Source organism: Sapajus apella, unplaced genomic scaffold (assembly GCF_009761245.1).
Source record: "Sapajus apella isolate SASKATOON/1434 unplaced genomic scaffold, GSC_monkey_1.0 scaffold17, whole genome shotgun sequence".
Lineage (NCBI taxonomy): Eukaryota > Metazoa > Chordata > Mammalia > Primates > Cebidae > Sapajus > Sapajus apella.
Window position 1 is genome coordinate 2,137,830 of NW_022436957.1, and position 18,189 is coordinate 2,156,018.

General features: G+C 42.0%; 1 protein-coding gene across 3 annotated transcripts in view; it reads right to left on the bottom strand.

Moving 5' to 3' along the window:
- The window catches only part of NLGN4X (neuroligin 4 X-linked), a 339,546-nt gene extending 321,626 nt beyond the window's left edge, over window positions 1–17,920 (bottom strand). For 2 of the 3 annotated variants that reach the window (XM_032285849.1, XM_032285851.1), the window contains exon 1: window positions 17,420–17,920. The gene's annotated coding sequence lies outside the window, so the exon portion shown is untranslated. Of the gene's footprint in view, window positions 1–15,423; window positions 15,678–17,419 lie in introns of those variants that run through there. The other variant, XM_032285850.1, reaches the window with a different exon arrangement.
- Window positions 17,921–18,189: the final 269 nt, after the last annotated feature.

The window sequence follows — 18,189 nt, forward strand, 5'->3', positions numbered from 1 at the left end:
TTTAAAAGGTTCCTTCAGGCTGGGCATGGTGGCTCATGCCTGTAATCCCAGCACTTTGGAAGGCTGAGGCAGGTGGATCACCTGAGGTCAGGGGTTCGAGACCAGCCTGGCTAACATGGTGAAACCCCATCTCTATTAAAAATACAAAAATAAGCCAGGTGTGGTGATGGGTGCCTGTAATCACAGCTACTTGGGAGGCTGAGACAGGAGAATCGCTTGAACCCAGGAGGTGAAGTTTGCAGTAAGCCAAGATCGTGCCACTGCACACCAGCCTGGGCAACAGAGCTAGACTCCACCAAAAAAAAAAAAAAAAAAACTTCTTGAAATGGCTACAATTTGCTTATATTCCTTTTTCAGAGAATGGAGCTAGTTACATGAATTTTAAAAAAGGGTGTTTCTTAAGCAATGCTTAATAACCACCTGTATGCATATTAAAATTTTTTGTTAAAACACATCATAACATGAAGAGAATGATATCACCTTTTGAAATATTGATGGTGGTGAAAAGACACACACAGCCATTCAGACATAGACTGCAACCTCTATCCTGATCAGTGGGGTCCCCTGGAAGCTTTCTGGTTAGTAACATGTTCCTTCAACTTTATACCTCTTTATCACAAAGCACTAACTAGGATGAGTGGTGGGAAGAAATGACCTCTGCCCCGCTCTTAAGCTGTGGAATGAGTGTTTGTGCTGACTGTATAGGAAGGTCATAGATTCACACGATGAAGCATGATCAGCAACACCACAGTATTTGCCTGTCCACTGAGGTTTCCTGATGGAAGAAGGTGGTTTTGCAAGCTGAGCATCCGTGAATCAGCAGGGTTGAGATTTTCTCTTAGAGTTATTTACCACTGAGTTCTCTAATTTACTTGCTATTCAAGTGAATAGACTTTTTGGCATCTACATCATGGACACAAAGAATATAAAGTAAAATAAGTCACAGTAATATAGTAATTGAATTAAGGCCCAAAGCATATCCAAAATACCCATGTGCTCATACTGACATAAATGATTGATTAAATGAATAAAATCTTTCTTAGAGGAGAATTCCAAACAATTTATCAATATTCCACCATCCAGGAAGTGGAACTTAATTCTGCCTCTTCTTCCACCCCCACACCACTTTAGGGACTTGTGTCCAAAGACCAGACTTGGAGGGGAGGAGAGTACAACTTTACAGCAGAGGAAACTGACAAACTCTCTGTGAGGTGATCAAGGCCAACATCAATAGTAAAAGTCTTGTGGACAGTAGTCACCCTTGCTAGGGTGAGATGAAGGAAAGCTTCATTTCTGTGGATTTCCTCCCCCAAACACATACCCCTGTCTAAAACGTCAGACAGACCGCAGTTGGTGGACATTCTCCGTAATATTAATACCTCAAAATTATTAAGGTACTGAAAAACAAGGAAAGACTGAGAAACTGTCACAGACTAGCGGAGGCTAAGAAAATAAGGCAAATCCATGCAGTGTGGTATTTCAGATGGCACCTCAGAACAGAAAAAGGACATTAGGTGAACACCAGCAAAATCCAAATAAAGTGAGATGTTGGTTCCTTAATTGTAACAAACGGTCATGTAAGATGCTATATGGGTGTGGAGTTAAACAGGAACTCTGTACTGTCTTTGCAACCTTTCTGCAAACCTGAAACTATTCTAAAAAAATTTTAAGGTTATTTAAAAAAATGGAAACAGCAGTGCACAAATGTCCTTTAAAAAGATTAAAACAGGTTTGTATTTTGTAAAAGTAGTCAATGTGTAAGAATCAAAGAATCAGAATTATCATCTCAGTGGAACAATTCTGCTGGCTTCCAGCCCTAAAACTTTCCACCAAATGGAATAATCAGCACCTTGTTTTCATCCTGCAGAATCAACGTCTCAGTGTACAAAAGCAACAGCAACCAAGTTAAAATTTAGAAATGTTTCTCCTCCGCATAATAAATGGAGCATTCGAAGCACACTCACGTTAAAGCATTGTGGAAAAAAAATAATGAACATCAGAGACACAGACAGTTTTATTCACTGCGGCATTCTCAAGTTCTTAGATGAGGAGTTATAAAGAGCAAAAGACACCACTGACAAGGTCGTCAAGCTGTTTGACAAACAATGATTAATTCTCAGGTAAACAGCAAGCATCTCAATAAAAGCTGCAACCTGAAAATACTCCAGGTTTCACAGGTCTGCACTGCAAAAAACAATTACCCCAAAATATGAAGGCCAGGAGTGGGCTTTTGTTGATGATGCCCGAGACAGTGGGTTCTACTCTTAACACATAAGCAAGCCCTTATTCTGACCTTTGTTTGCCCTTGAACCAGCCCTCTAATACAGACTAATCATCACAAAATACAGATTCCACCAAGCCATCTCCCTCTTGGAGAGTTGACAGGTGATATGTGAACCCTTCAATTTGACAAGACACTCCAAGACCAACTCCTGCAAATCCAGCTTCCTATTTTGCCTTCTGTCTCTCCATGAAGCTGAAGATTTCAACGCACCGGCTCATCCGCAAAAGAGGGTCCTCGAGCCTTTTGGCCTCTAGGCCCTTTTGTTTGACTATTAATCTAATGAAGGTAGATGTTTCTTTTCTCTTGATTCTATCTCCTAGGACTGACATAGATAAAGAGAGAAGTAGAATCCACCAGTTTTTGCAGAAAGATAGAGCCAAGTGCAGTGGCTCACGCCTGTAATCCTGGTATTTCGGGAGGTCAGTCAGGATTCCTTGAGCCCAGGAGTTTGAGACTAGCCTGAGCAACATAGTGAGACCCCGCCTCTTAAAAAGAAAAAAACATATGTAGAAAGTTCCCATCACAGATAAAGCCCTGTAAAGAAAGGAAGGAATCATCCCTGAAAAAAGATCTTATCCGTTCTTAACAATGCCTGAGACACAGCAAGGTGCATGAAACAAATGCAATTAATTAGCACTTCAAAAAATGTAAAAATGCTGGGTTCTGACTTACAAACAAAACGGGAAATGGGAGCGGGGATAGCAACAGCTAAGATGTATTATTCATCTTAACTCATAAGACAAACTGAGTTGCCACCAACAAGTGCAGCTTTTAATGGGGGACATTTCTTTTCCTGCTTTCTCTCCTAGTCCCTTTCATAGAAATTATTTATCTGCTTAACTCTCTGCTGCATAACAAAGTCTGTTTTGAAAATGAAATAATGCGCTTTTGCTTTATTTTGCCCATTGAAGTTTCTTCTAATTTTGTAAGCTTGTCATGAATTGGCATAAGCAGATATGTTAAAAATTGTGGGTATTTCATCTTCATTTCAGGGACAGTGTTTAAATGTATGGGGATAAATCAGTGCAACTCTCTGTGACTCAATTTCCTTGTGTACATGAGGAAATTCAAATGATTGCTCAAGTAGATTCAAGTCCTAAAAATCCATGATTCTGTTTTCTAATTTCATAATGAATATCCTAACAAACGGTACTTTAAATTCAATTCAGGCAATTTAATAGCCACCGAAGCACATTTTTACCTTTCCAAATTGAAAGTGGATAAGACGGTAACAACAGCACTCTCCCTGGACCCATCCTGTCCTGTCTACTCCCAGTGAAGTGAAATAGCTGAAGAATGTGGAGAGCAGATACTTGAACATTTTTTTTTTTTTTTTCAGAAGAATCTTGCTCTGTCACCCAGGCTGGAGTGCAGTGGTGTGATCTCAGCTCACTACAACCTCCACCTCCTGGGTTCAAGCCATTCTCCTCTCTCAGCCTCCCCAGTAGTTCAGCCAGGCACACACCACCACACCTGGCTAATTTTTGTATTTTTAGTAAAGACGGGGTTTCACTACTTGAACTCCTGACCGCAAGTGATCCGCCCACCTTGGCTTCCCAAAATGCTGGGGTTACCGACATGAGCTGTCATACCCAGCCAGTTTTCTTAATTTGAAGAGAGAATTTTTTTTTTTTTTATGTCAAATAGGTGTTGGAAGGATGTCAGATGACAGCTGGGATGGGGAGAGAAAGGAAGGAGAAAAGAGAAGCAGCTCCCTTCCATTCTGACCTGCTGTGGGAAGAATCCTGGGACTAGCAAGACCAACAAGATGCAGCTGGCTTCACTGAACACAACTTGCCATGAGCATCTTTAGGAACACACACAGCTGGATAAATTCCCTTCCGGGAGAGGCCACCACTGACCACTGCATGGAAGAGACAGCTGTTTCTTCACTAGCCAATCAGGTATCCTAGCCCAAGTGTGACCAAGTGCCTCTGAGGCTCAGCCCCTCACTCCAAAATGCCCTCAGGTACCTGAGGATGCTCCAGATCTGGGGACTGTACCGCCTGTGGTTTCTCCACACTAAAGAGTATTTTTGTGGAGTCAGGGGTGAGGGAGTATGGTTTACTTTTAAACATAGTTTTGCAAGCTTCGTCTCTGTTTAGTTTTTGTTTGTTTTTTTGTTTTTGCATAAGCTATGTATAAAGTCAACAGAGAAAAGGTAAATGCATACCCTGGAATGATTCAGCAACAGAATGACACCAGTCAAATTCTGTCCACATCAATGATGCGTTTGAATTTTTTTTAAGAGACAGGGTGTCACTCCGTTGCCCAGGCTGGAATGCAGTAGTCAGGTCACAGCTCGCTGTAGCCTCAAACTCCCGATAAACTCCTCAAGTGATCCTTACACCTCAGCCTCCTGAGTAACAGGGACTACAGACACGCACCACCACACTTGGCTTATTTTTAATTTTTTTTCTATGGATGGGGTTTCCCAGACTGGTCTCAAAGCTTTTGGGCTCAAGTAATCCTCCTGCCTATACCACCCAAAATGCTGGAATTACAGGCATGAACCACTGCACCCAGCCACATTGGAACTTTTTCCAATACTGCCACAGCATTACAGGTAGAATAATTATTCTTTGAAAAACCTTCAGGAAGATGCATTCCCCGATAACAAGTGAGCTATGTATGCATATGTAATTGGCTGTGTGATTTACATATGCAAACATATACATAAATTTACATATGTATATGTAATATCAAGGTACATGTTGGTCTAGAAAGAAACAATTTTTTGTTAATTGGGGTCTAACTAGATTAACTGGCCAAATACATTTGATTGTGAAATAACTAGACACATAACAATTTGTGTAATTTTAAGTTAATTTTCATAAATTATGTCATATTCTGGTTATTCATTTAAGGGAGGCTTATCAATTGAGATATCAAATAAATCCTAGAAGGTTATTTTACTGGTGAAATCGTCATGGCAGGCCCAATCATAGTAAATAACCACTGTCACACAGATTTTATCTGAAGCTATGTGTGAGCTACTATTCCGCCCTCATAATATGGTACTATTTGATCTCTACTATGAACCTAGATTGTCGGAAGATTTTTTTCTGAGGTAGTGTTTTTCCCATATTGATGCCCTCACTAGGGTGGGTTGGTTGGTTTTATGCTGCAACAAAGTCAGATTTCCCCCACTATCATTCCTGCGTCTGCTTTATACTTTCTGTCTCTTAACAGGTAACTTATTTAACTTCCACGTAACTGTTACACTTTCTCCCTGGTATTTAAATTCCCTGCGACTTGTTACCCTTTCTCTCTGGGTCGTCCTTACTGTCTGTTGCTGTTTTAGACAGCGTGAAGGGCCTTGTCTTGTCCTTCCTACATTACATATTACATTTTAGCTAGTAACCAGAACCCTCTGTGGTAACAGGCAACTAGAAACCCAAATGTAAAGGTTTTGATGTGGTTTATTTCTATTGTTCTTTGTTGCTGTTGTTATTTTTGAAATGTCTTGTCTACTTCTCATTGGTTGTGATACACTAGGTCTATCCGTTCCACATAATTCTCTGTAATGGGATCTAAACTACTCCTTTGTTCCCACAGCATACACTTGGCATGTGGGTTAATTTGCAATACAGGCATGCATGTTAAGGCTTCTTCAGCCGACAGAGCAAGCCTGCTACCTCAAGGCTAGGGCAAATATACCCTCAAAAGCAATAACTAAGACAGGCAGCCTTCTCCCCTCCCCGAAAAATCATATTAACTCCATGATGTTTATCAAATATTTTCACCTTTTCCTCATCAACTATAGCAGCCTGTCTATTGAAGAAGTTAAAATCGAACTACATAATCACCCTCTGAGAATTCGAACAGGAACCTAACTGCTAACATTTGGGCTATGTAGTGCTGATGATTTTGCCTTTAACTATTTAAGAAAGATTTATGAAGACTGAATCAAGCTGTTGTTTTCCTTAACTTTTGACATAGGACATGCGAGATTAAACACACGCATGCGCGCACGCACGCACACACACACACACAGACACACACACACACACACACACCTGAAGAAAAATTCTGGTAAAACGTATTTGTTCTTAAACATAAGACCGGAGGTGCAAAATAACACTACCCTATGGTTAATATGGGGAAGACAAGCAATTTCACCTTCCTTATACCCCACTTACTGGTACTCAACAAGTTTTGAATAAATTAGTGAAATAAAGAAAAAAACAGTAAGTTCATTTCTCTTGGTAATTTAAACACTTTCAAGTAATTTCATAGCCTGTTAGTACTTCTTTCCACTCTGTGTTAACAGAAGTATTCTCAACACTGTTATGTGGTTAATTTGGTTAAAACTAATTACAAAGAACCTAAAGTTATCTGTCACATCTGGTGAATCCATTAGTACAGGAGACTTTAAGGCCATAATGTGTCCATTTTCAGAAAATAGTTCAACAGAGGCAAATGATATATGAGGTTTTCCAAAAATATTGGACCAGGGAGCCTCTTCAAGATAGAATCCCTGATTTGGGGAGTTCTTACACTTTTTAAAGAATCTTCATAAAATATTTTCCTCTGAGACAATGCAATCTATGCCCTATCTTTAAGCAATCATACCTCATCAGTATGAGTGATGTTGCCTACTTTTAAGGTTCTCTCATGATTCTAAAAGACTTTAAATTGTTGAAAAATAAATTATATGAGGGGTGGTAGAGTTTGAAGCAATTATCTATAATGTTACCAGATATTTCAGACTAAAATATATTAGAATTCAAGGTATTGTTCATACCTTAATAATGCTGAAATATCTGACTGTTGCTTATTAATTTTAGAATCTAGGAAATAGTCATTAATTAATGAGGCTGTTTCCACTATCACATGTTAAAAAAAAAAAAAGAAGGAAACTCACAGGTACTTGAATGTTTTTGTTGACTCAAAGTAATTTGCTTTGTGTATGCATTTATGCATAGAATTTACTAAAATGAAAATCAAGGTTTTATAAATATAGGATTTGACAAAGTTTTAAAATATAACCAGCTCTATAAATATGGCATGTGGGAAATTCTATTATAGTGTCATGAACATGCTTCTTTGTCATTCCAGGAGTCTTTCTGTTCATTACTCTTTCCTATTCATCTGTATCCCGGAGACTTTATCACTCATCCAAATAGAATAAAGGAATGAGGGAAGAAGGAAGGAAGAAAGGAAGGAAGGAAGGAAGGAAGGAACGAGGGATACAGGAAGGAAGGTAGGAATGGAGGAAGAAAAGGAGGTAGGGAGGGAGGAAACTAAAGAAAGAAGAGAAAAGGAAAGAAGAAAGGAAGAAAGAAGGGAAGAAAGGAAGAAGGGAGGGATGTAGGAAGGAAGGTAGGAAGGGAAGAAGGGAGGGAGGTAGGGAGAGAAGAAAAGAAAGAAAGAAGAGAAAAGGAAAAAAGGAAGGGAAGGGAGGGAGGGAAGGAAGGATAGTAGATGGAAGGAAAGGAGAAAAAGAGGGAGGGAGGGAAAGAAGAAAGGAAGGAAAGATAGAAGAGAAAAAAAGGAAAGGGAGAGGGAAGGAAGAAGAGGAGAAGGAAAGAAGGAAGGAAATAAAGAAGAGGAAAAGAAGGAAGGAGGGAGGGAAGAAAGGAAAGAAGAAAGGAAAGGAAGAGGGAAGGAAGTTGTAGTTTCTGTGCACCATTAACTAACTATAGCTCCTGTAAACCAGCCTGGAAGTTCATTCAGCCATATAACAGTTTCTTTTGGAAAATACATGTCAAACTATATACACTGTTTTCATATATGTGTGTGTGTGTGTGTGTGTTTGTGTGTGTGTGTGTGTGTGTGTGTGTGTGTGTGTGTGTGTGTTGTACTGGATCGAGCGTAGAAAGTTAGCACTAAGACAAAAGTATGCCAGATTGCAGGGTCATTTATTATGCCAGCGACCACAGAGGACTCACGTCTCTCCAACCTGTGGCGTCAAAAGGAGGGTGCCAAGACTTTGTACCCGAATAACAACCTTGGGAGTGGGGGTGAGGAGCGGGGATGGGGATGAAAAGGTTTCGGACATTCCAAGGGCTAGGGGATTCTGTGATTCACCTCCTGGGCGGAGACGGGGGCGGGGTCTCCGGACATTCCAAGGGCCAGGGGACTTTTGTCATTCTGTTTGTTACTTCAGTGGTTTACAGAAGTCAAGATAAGCATTTGTTTACACACAGATCTTAGTTATCCTGGGCTGCTTATTTTAGTTATTACTAAATAACTACAGCAAAGGCTAGCAATTCTGGCACAATATCACATATATATATATATTCAGTTTGCATGTACTTCTCATACAAAAGAGCAAGAATATATATACATATATTTACTCATTTATTATAGATTTATATGGATTTTATTATGTTATATATAATAGTTATATATACATAGTAATATACAATAAATTATATTTAAATAAGTTGTATTAAATATATAATAAAGTATGAGTATATAAAGCAAATTTGTGTTATATATTTATATGACTTATATATGCTATATATTAATATATAACTTATATTTATATAATACATTACATGTTTAAATTGTATTTTCGATAAATGAGTTTGCAATGACTTTTGAAATACATCGTTTAAGTTATAAAGGCTTTCATCAGTAATATAAATCACACATAAATGCATTCTATAAATGTACATAAATACAACTCTCTAGAAATAAATATATATTTAACAGCTATTGTAGATGATTTTATTCTAGTATATAAGTTGTATACAAATACTACTGTATAAATGTACATAAATGCAATTGTATATAATTACAAATTATATGTAGAAATTAAAGTGAATAATGTATGATCTGTATATGTTTATATGCACCCTATTTTAATATATACATACATCATATATATATATATATATATATATATATATATATGATGAAGGCTCTGTAGAAATAATTTTCAAATAAAATTATTTTATGCATCTTATTTATACCGGTGGCTGTAACTGACCTAGCCCATTTCTTTCTGCACAAAAACGTTGTTTGTTTCTAGTCTCATCATGTGTAAGTAGATTTCTAAAGAACCTGTGCACGGTGGCGAGTGAATAACCAAAGTGAGAAACCCTCTAGCATTCACTCACTTCTGCTCTTTATATCACCTGGGATTGTCAATGCTTTTCAGTAGGTGCAGTGTGAATGAGTAGTGCACTCTAAATTTGAATTCAAGGAAGTCTGCAGAAAGAGGGACCCAAGAACATAAAGAGACTGTAATGAGGTTCTCAACTTTTGTGACTTCAAACTTCTTCATATTTATTGAAAGCAAATGCAGGGTTTCTGAAGCTAGACTGATACAATGCTCTCCCGACCTTGCCTCAAGGCTTCAATGGGAACCGTCTCTCAGCAAAGCCTTTGGGCACTGAGCAAAACAAAGGTGAGAATCTCCTACAAAGCCAGACAAAACGGTTATGAGTTTAGCCTTGATAAAGGGTGCCCAGTTTGGTCTTTGTAAAAGTTGTCAATTTCTCCATACAAGTATACAACATTGCACAATACTGATGTACAAGAGAGGGTAGCATTGTGACACACATATAGATAGTTTCACTATATACATAGGTGATAACGCCTTTTTTGGAATTAGCACTCAAATTAGAAAAAAAAAAGCTTCCAGGAGACCTAGAGGAAATGGACACCTGTCCCTTAAATACATACTTTCTACTTACCTGGGACTCATTTTAATGAATGTCTTCACTCCTAAATGAGGAGTACATCCAGGCTCATCATAGGTAACTTTATAAATTTATTTTCTTTTCTTTTGAGACGGAGTCTCACTCTGTCACCCAAGATGGAGTGCAATGGTGCGATCTTGGTTCACTGCAACCTCCCCCTCCTGGTTCAAGCAATGTTCTACCTCAGCCTACTCTGTAGCTGGAATTACAGGACCACACCAGCATGCCCAGCTAATTTTTGTATTTTTAGTAGAGACAGGGTTTCGCCATGTTGGCAAGGCTGGTCTTGAACTCCTGACCTCAGCCGGTCAGACCACCTCGGCCTCACAAAGTGCTGGGATTACAAGCGTGAGCCACAACGCCAGGCCAACTTTACAAGTTTAACTGTAAATGTTCTATCTTTTTTTTTTTATGTTTTATTTATTTATTTAGAGATAAGGTCTTGCTCTGTCTCCCAGGGTGGAGTACAGTAGTGTAATCATAGCTCACTGCAGCCCTAAATTCCTGGGCTCAAGTGGTCCTCCCACCCTAGCTGGAACCACAGGTACTTGCCATCATGTCCAGGTAATTCATTTTTAATTTTTGTTTCTTTGTGGAGTTGGGGTCTCACTCACCGGGCCCAGGCCAGCTGTCATGATGTGTTTAATATAACATAGGTTTGGTGAATGATGTGTATAAGAAAAGGAAAATAACCAATGGAAAATCACATTTTTTCTTATAACATATATATATATATACACATATATATTTGCTTTTATCAAATGTGTTGCAATGGCTGAGAAAAATATTTTATGCAAGGGCTAGTGTCTAGTTAATATGTCAGCATATGGGCACATGTATGTGTATACACCTGCTCATACACACTGCTGTTCTTATCATGTAGCTTGAGGGCATGAGGGCATATTGTCTCACTTAGGAAAACAGTTTACAATGACATATTTTGTTTGTGAAAACATGTATTTATTTGGCCGGGTGTGCTGGCTCATACCTGTAATCCCAGTACTTTGGGAGGCTGAGGCGGGCGAATTACCTGAGGTCAGGAGTTCAAGACCAGCCTGGCCAACATGATAAAAACCTGTCTCTACAAAAAGGACAAGAATTAGTCAGGCGTGATGGCGTATGTCTGTAATCCCAGGTACTCAGGAGGCAGAAGCAGGAGAATCACCAGATCCCAGGAGGTGCAAGCTGCAGTGAGCCGAGATCATGCCACTGCACTCCAGCCTGAACAGAGCAAGACTCTATCTTTAAAAAAAAAAAAAAAAAAAAAAAGAAAAGAAAGAAAAGAAAAGAAAAAGAAAACACGCATTTATTTTTCTAAGTTTTCCCACTTAACCCATTCACAGGGTTATATTCACAGTAAGCAGTGAGGATTGGAACACAAGTTAAAGGCACTTAGTTGCAATGAGCTTTCTTCCACCCCCATCCCCCAAGCTTCTGAGACCACAGTTCCATGATGAACAGCTCTGACAGAGCATCGAATCATATGGCATGCCTCACTGAGTTCTTTGACTTGCCCATCCCATACTTCAGAGCCACATATTGGTGGTGTTGAAACACTACACAGGGAAAGTGGCACCACATGCACCACAGCCATCATCACAGAACCAAGGAGGTCTTTTCCGCACTTTGCAAAAAACAAATCACAACTCACCATAGCTCTTTTATCAGTGCCAATAACACTTGTTACTAACCTCAGTCCTTTTTTTTAAAAGGTTCCAAAAACTTACCATGTAACGCAACTTGAAACAACCCAAGTTCCTTTTCAACTTATATGACAGGCTAAGTTTCACACCTGAAAAATGTGTCCTTAGCAAAATATGCGTCCTCTCTCCCCAACCAAAGCATACAAACAACCAAACAAAAACAAAACCAGAAAATGAGCCTGGATGAAGGGTTGATGTGGGACCTGAGAGAGATGCCCACAGATGTTAACAAAATCACATATCTTGGGTGATGACTTTGAGATCCAAGTCTTCATCATCCAATCAGGTACTGGCCTCTTAAAACCGAAACGATCACCAATATTAACAGTTGGAACAAGAAAGTCCCCTTGTAAACCAAAAATAGTGCTCTGTTACTTTGATAAACCATGATTTCTTTATATAATATACATTTTAAATAAAACAACCCAAATAAAATTCTGCACCATTTATGCACATTTCCAGTGAGCAGCGAAAGCCTAGACCATTTCATTAGCACTATACTGAAATTAACATTTCTCTCTTTGAAATGTATTCCTCAGCTAATAAGACCCTAAATGTTCATTGTATTTCATGCTTATTTATTTTTCACTTAATGTTATCACCTGCAGAGAGAAAGCCTTTTCATCTATACATTTATTCAAAGCCTAGAAATGGCATAGTGACAAACTGCTAGGAGATAGCCCCTTCTTTTTTTCCTGTCCATGTGTGCTACTCTGCCCCAAGAAAAATGAGCAAGCATTTTCTACACTGCCATTCACTTAACAAAGAACAGTAGAGCCTTTCAAAGTCCAAATGTAGGTTGTTTAGAGAAAAATGACAAAACTGGAAAATATTCGTTGAGTGAATGGTAGCAGAAGGCACAGCAGATGACCTAATTGCCTTAACGGCCGGGGCTTCCATTTTGATTCTCACTTTCTCTAATTGACTGGGCAAAAGCTGTACCTTTGATTTAAAGCTGGTAGCTTAGGAGCTTAAGAAATCAGTGTTGGCTCTACAGAAGGCACAGTCTGTCTGAATATCCATTCACCTAATTAAGTAGGAGATGAAGTCTCTCCTCTGAAAAAGTACAGTACTCAGACAAAAACACACACAAAAAGAGCAACAGATTTAAACTAAACTGAACATATTTTTCCCATTTGGTAATAGAATACATATTGCTAGAATTCGGAAAGCAGTACAGAAAGAATGCATTCTGGTTTACAAACTAAAATTGTGTCTCTTACACTTGACATTCACATCCTGAGACCAATTCTCACCATATTTGGAATTTAAGTATATTTTAACCAGATAAGCCTGTCTTTAGAAGGAGGATATTAAAGGACTTAAAATATTTTATATTGTGACTTTATTTGAATGCAATGTATTCGCTCAACAAGTTGCATTATTGACGATATTCGACAGTATTACCTACGAAAGGTTTGAAGTGTGGCGTATCAATTAAAACAAAGGAATGTTAAAGGGAGGTCATTCCCTCATGCACTTGAATGTTTACTTCTGTGAGAACCTTTTGGTTGTGGTCTAGAAATAAAAGCATAGTATTCCAAAGGGCTTTTAAAGAGACCCCTGCACTTCTGAAAGCAAGTCTCCAGTGCGGAGTCAGTCAACACTTTCATCTTTGTGGAGAGACTATAAGCTTTCCACAAATTACTACACACACAAAAATGAAATAGCCAAGTTCACAAATTTTAAAAAATCTATATATTTACCATTAGTCTACATTCCAGGCCAAAAACTATGAACTTTCAAATTCCTTCAAGTCTGCCTATAAATTTCATAGCATTAAGATAACTTTATGATGTACCTTATGTAGCCACCAGTCCGTATCCAGTATCTGTTATATTCTTAGGTTTGGGTAAAAATCAGCTAGGTTACTGATTTTAGGGCCAAATGTATATTCGGCATTAGTTTGTTTAAAGAAAACACGAAGAAAAGCAACAATTCTTCCACCAGAGAAGAAAACATCCAAGCACCTTTAAAACTGCATCCAAGCACAGGCATTATTATGAAAATGCAATTATGATTCCGGTTTCAAAAAAAAAGAAATCAAGCCTCCCATTTTAATCCACTGATTTAAAACTGATAAAGTAATTTTCCACTTGCTACTACTGGTCCCGATTATGCTCTTACATGTCAAAGAAGATACTCTTTAAAATGGCCATATATACACACACACACACACACACACACACACACACACACACACACACATATGTAGAAATGTAGAATGCGTGTGTATGTCTGTGTACACACACACACACGGATTCTACATTTCACTGAATACTGAATTTCTAATCTGAGAAAATACATGCTTGCAAAGGTCTCCATGAAATTCCTATATACTTAATTTATGATACACAGAAATTCCATATTTTTTCTGTAAATATAAGTATTAATGCAATCATGTGCCATTAGCCATCCCTCCCCACCTTAAAACTCTGCTCATTTCCACAGGAAAATCTATGCTGAGGATTTAATGGATTGCTGCTAACATCTTCCCCACAGCCAACTAAAGGTATGAAATAATTCTCCACTACCCAAATCTGCCTCCACAAAACTGCAGATTTCTTTACGATCTGATTTCTCCCCGCTCTGCCATCCTCTAGGAAATGGCTCAGTGCGTCGATTCAAACCATGCAGGTCTCTTGCAGTTTCTGCCGCTTTGTTCTCATCAAAGTCAGGTGTTTGTACCCTGGCCATTTAATTTCTAGCTGGAGAAGGAAGCCACCCCAGATTTCTTAAGCATGCACTTCTATGTTGCCCGGAGAACGCCCACACAAACTGGCAATTCTGCTTCGTCAGGATAACGAGGTCTCCCTAAACTTTTTCTTTTCCTTTTTCCTTTTTTTTTTTTTTTTCTTTTTCTGCTTTTCCCTTCCTCCCATCACAGGAAGGGCTGATTCTGAGAAGGGAGCTCACGCACACCACCCCCCTTTTAAGAAAATATAATGCAACGCGCTCCGATGTAAGCCCTACGGGCAACGGATGACTTCAAAAAGCATAAGATAAGAGCACCAAAAACAAAACAAAACAAAAAAAAAACCACTGCCCCCCTCGCCAAAATGACCATATAGAAATAAAATAAAATAAAAAATCAAAAGAAGAAGCCATACTACCACCTTGTGGATTCAGCTCGCAAGAACATCACCTGCTTAGTTCCAAACCCCTACCCAATCCCCAACCCAAATTTCTTAAGTTGGGTCCAAATGACAGATCGGGATCCTCTGTCTTCGCTTCCCGCAGACTCACCCAAGCCCTGGGCTGAATTCGTGACGCGCGCGCCCAGCGCCGGCGCGAACTGCAAGCCCGGGTGCACCGCGGGGGCCAAAACGCCGCCGCCGCCTCCTAGGACCCCTCCATGCTGCCTCCTGCACCCCTACCCCGCCATCCCCGAGAGAGCAGCAGCACGTACATAAAAAGAGGCTCACACCTGCGGTAGGTTCAGAGGAAGAAGCCAGAGAAAAAGAAACCCGCAGTCCAGAAAAAAAGCATGCTGGGGAAAGGGAGGGGTATGATGCGGAGGACGTCCTCCGAGTGCCCCTCGCCCTCCAAGAGAGACATCAGTTCCCAGGGTGGTCTGGGCCAGGCCTCAGGGGCGCAAGGGTTGGCCTGACCACCACCCCCCCCCCCCGCTCCCGCCCCCGCCGCTCCAGGAAGAAAGGGCGCTGTGTCTGGAGAGCATTCGCGCCCGGGCCCAGGGTTGCACGGGGCACTGGGCCCGATACCTGGGGCACAAAGCTCGGGTCGCGGCCCAGGAGACCCACGCCGAGGAACCCCAGCCTACCGGTTCTTGGAGGGGTGAAAGAGCCAGGTCAGGTTGGGGGGCAGGAGGAGGAAGGCGTCCGAGAGACCGACTGAAGGATGAGTGTCCCTGGGGGAAGCGACCGGCCTCTTGGAAAACCAGAGGCGGAGGGAGCCGCCGCGGAGTGGAGGGCGCAGGCTGGGACCTGGGCCTTTCCTCCCACAGCAAGCCCCCCACCCACACATCATCTGCAGCCGAGCGGCACCTACCTCCCTCTCCCCACCCCATCCCCGCCCGCGCTTCAGCAGGGCATGCCACGCGGGTGCCAGCCCGGGCTGGGGGCGCCCCAGACGCGGCCTTGAGGAGGGGGCGGGACTGAAGTTCACTCTTTCCGAGCGCGGTCTCGCAGCCCCTCGCCCACCTGCCACTGTCTCCCTCGCCTCCGGCGGCGCGCTTGGCGGATCTTCTCCATCAGTTCTGTCCACTGGAGTGGGAAGGGGCCGAGCCGAGCCGCGCGGGAATTGGGAGGCGGGGAGGCGGGGAGGCGGAGGAAGAGACTGGATGAAATCGGCCCGGGACAGCGAAGAGCCTTGGGATTGGGATGGGATGCGGTGGGGGGAAGTAGAGGGTGGCGGTTGCGTTTTCCAGGGCTATGGGGGTGGTACGCGTATTGCAACCGACTCCTCAGCCTCCCCCTGCCCCCGTCCCCACCTCGGAGACTGGCGGACCGTAGCCCCGCAGGCTTAACACTCCCCCCTACACCCTCGCTCCAAGAAGGGGTGTTGTCGGTGGGCACCTACTGGGGCTCCGGATCCCCCGAGACCCAACAAGGACTCCGGGCTCCTGTCCTCGCAGCTTCCAACTTTTCCGCTCCTCCGGTAAAGCGGGCAGTTTAGAGGTGGTGCCCAGGGCTGCAGCTGCAAGCTCCCCCCGCCCCGCGCCCCACTCAAAGGTCCGGACTACACTCAAAGGCTCCCGAAAAAGCAAAACCACCAGCTCTACCCCGCCTTCTGCGGCTTGCCTCACCCCTCCCACCCCCCTCGCAACCCACACACACACACACGGGAAAGGGGTGCATGTAGCCCGCTCCCCGGTTTGCAGAAGCAGCGCGGAGCTACAGTCATTTCGTCTTCACCCGGGGTCTCCAGCGCGCCCGGATCGTACCCCAGCCAAGCCAAGCCAGGTCTAATCAATCACGTACGTTATTTCGTGCATCACCCAAACCATCATCTTATCCGAGGCCAGGAGATGAAGGAGGAAAAAAGAACTCGCTTAATGCAACCCCAACCAAGCTTGTTTTCCCTTTTTCTCTCGGGTTAACCGCACCCCCCAGCCCCTCAAAAAAGGACCCCAGGCGGTGGTAGCTGACAATTTTCTTAAAGAAGAAGGGGATGGGGGGGGGAAGAGAAAAAGAAAAGAAAAGCCTCCCATGCCTCACAGTTTGCAGAAGTCCTCCTGCCTGCCTTCACCATCTCCAGCCCTGGCCGCTTCGCTCCTTCTCTCCCTGTACTGCAGATATATATAGATATATAGATATAGATATAGATATAGATAGATACATAGATATTTTTTCCTCCTCTCCCCGCCACAGTCTTCTGTTTATTTGTATGAAAGGCAGCGCTACTTTGTAAACACATCACACACGGCCCCAGAGCCGTTCAAATAGCTGATTGCAGCAAAACGCTTCCAAACAACAGTGGTCCGGATTTTTCTTTTTAAGTGAAAATAAACCAAATGTTTCTGTGGAGAGGTTTCATGCAAAAGCCGTACATGAACGTCCACACTCCCACCCACACCTAAGAAATGGAGCAAGACAGATGGGAAAAAGTCCTGTCCAAATTTTCCAAAAATAATGATAATCATCATAAAAGCCAAAAAAAAAAAAACATAAATAAAGATCAGATGAAGTGAAGCTCAAATATCTGCAGTGAGCCTTTCCATCCTTTTGCTGGAGAGCCACTGCAAGTCAAAATGTTTAAACGGCTTTTTAAAATAAGGAGAATAATATCCCAGAGACACGTCTTAAAACTGCACCTACCTTAGCTGCGGAAGAGCTGCATCTGCCGTTAAGAGTTCTTTTTACACATCAGATTTTTCTAGGGAACACGAAACGAGGTATGATTCAGGAGGATGTATTGAAAGCCCAGGCGCCTTTCCCTTCTGGAACCCCCAACAAGATTCGCTCATCCAGAGGAATGCAAGAGCCACCAACACAGCCGAGTTTGGAGGAAATTCGTTGTTTCTGCCGTCAATAGTCTGTGACCAGGCAGAACAAGCATTACAATTGAAGCAGGAAGGGCTGAGCTAGTGGCTGAATAAGAGCTCTGTGCTAAGAGACAGAGACGGGAGAGAGAAGGTTCTGCAAGAAAAAGAGAGATTGAGGAGAGAGGTCCTGCTGTCTCCAGGGCTCTCCCTCTGCCATTGGACCAAACTGAATGAAATTTACAAAGCCAGCAGCCAATAGATCTCCAGAGTCGGCTCCGTCACTACAGAAACCACATCCACAGCTACAACCTCATGCAAAGAGCAGCTAATCCCAGTGCAAATCAGCTGTAACGGAGAAATTCCGGGTACCCGAGAGATAGAGCAGGTGGGCATGGCACACGGTGCCACCGCACCAGACGCGCACAGCAAACCTTTTTCCTCTTTGCTTTTTTAGGACTCTCTAGGTACCCTCCACACCAAACACACTGCAGTATATGCAAACATCTTTCACTGTTTAAGGTCACGATCTCCAGCAGTCCCTAGGTCTAGGTTATTGTGATTCATATGGGAAGCAATGATATACAAATTTTTTTAAGACAGCAA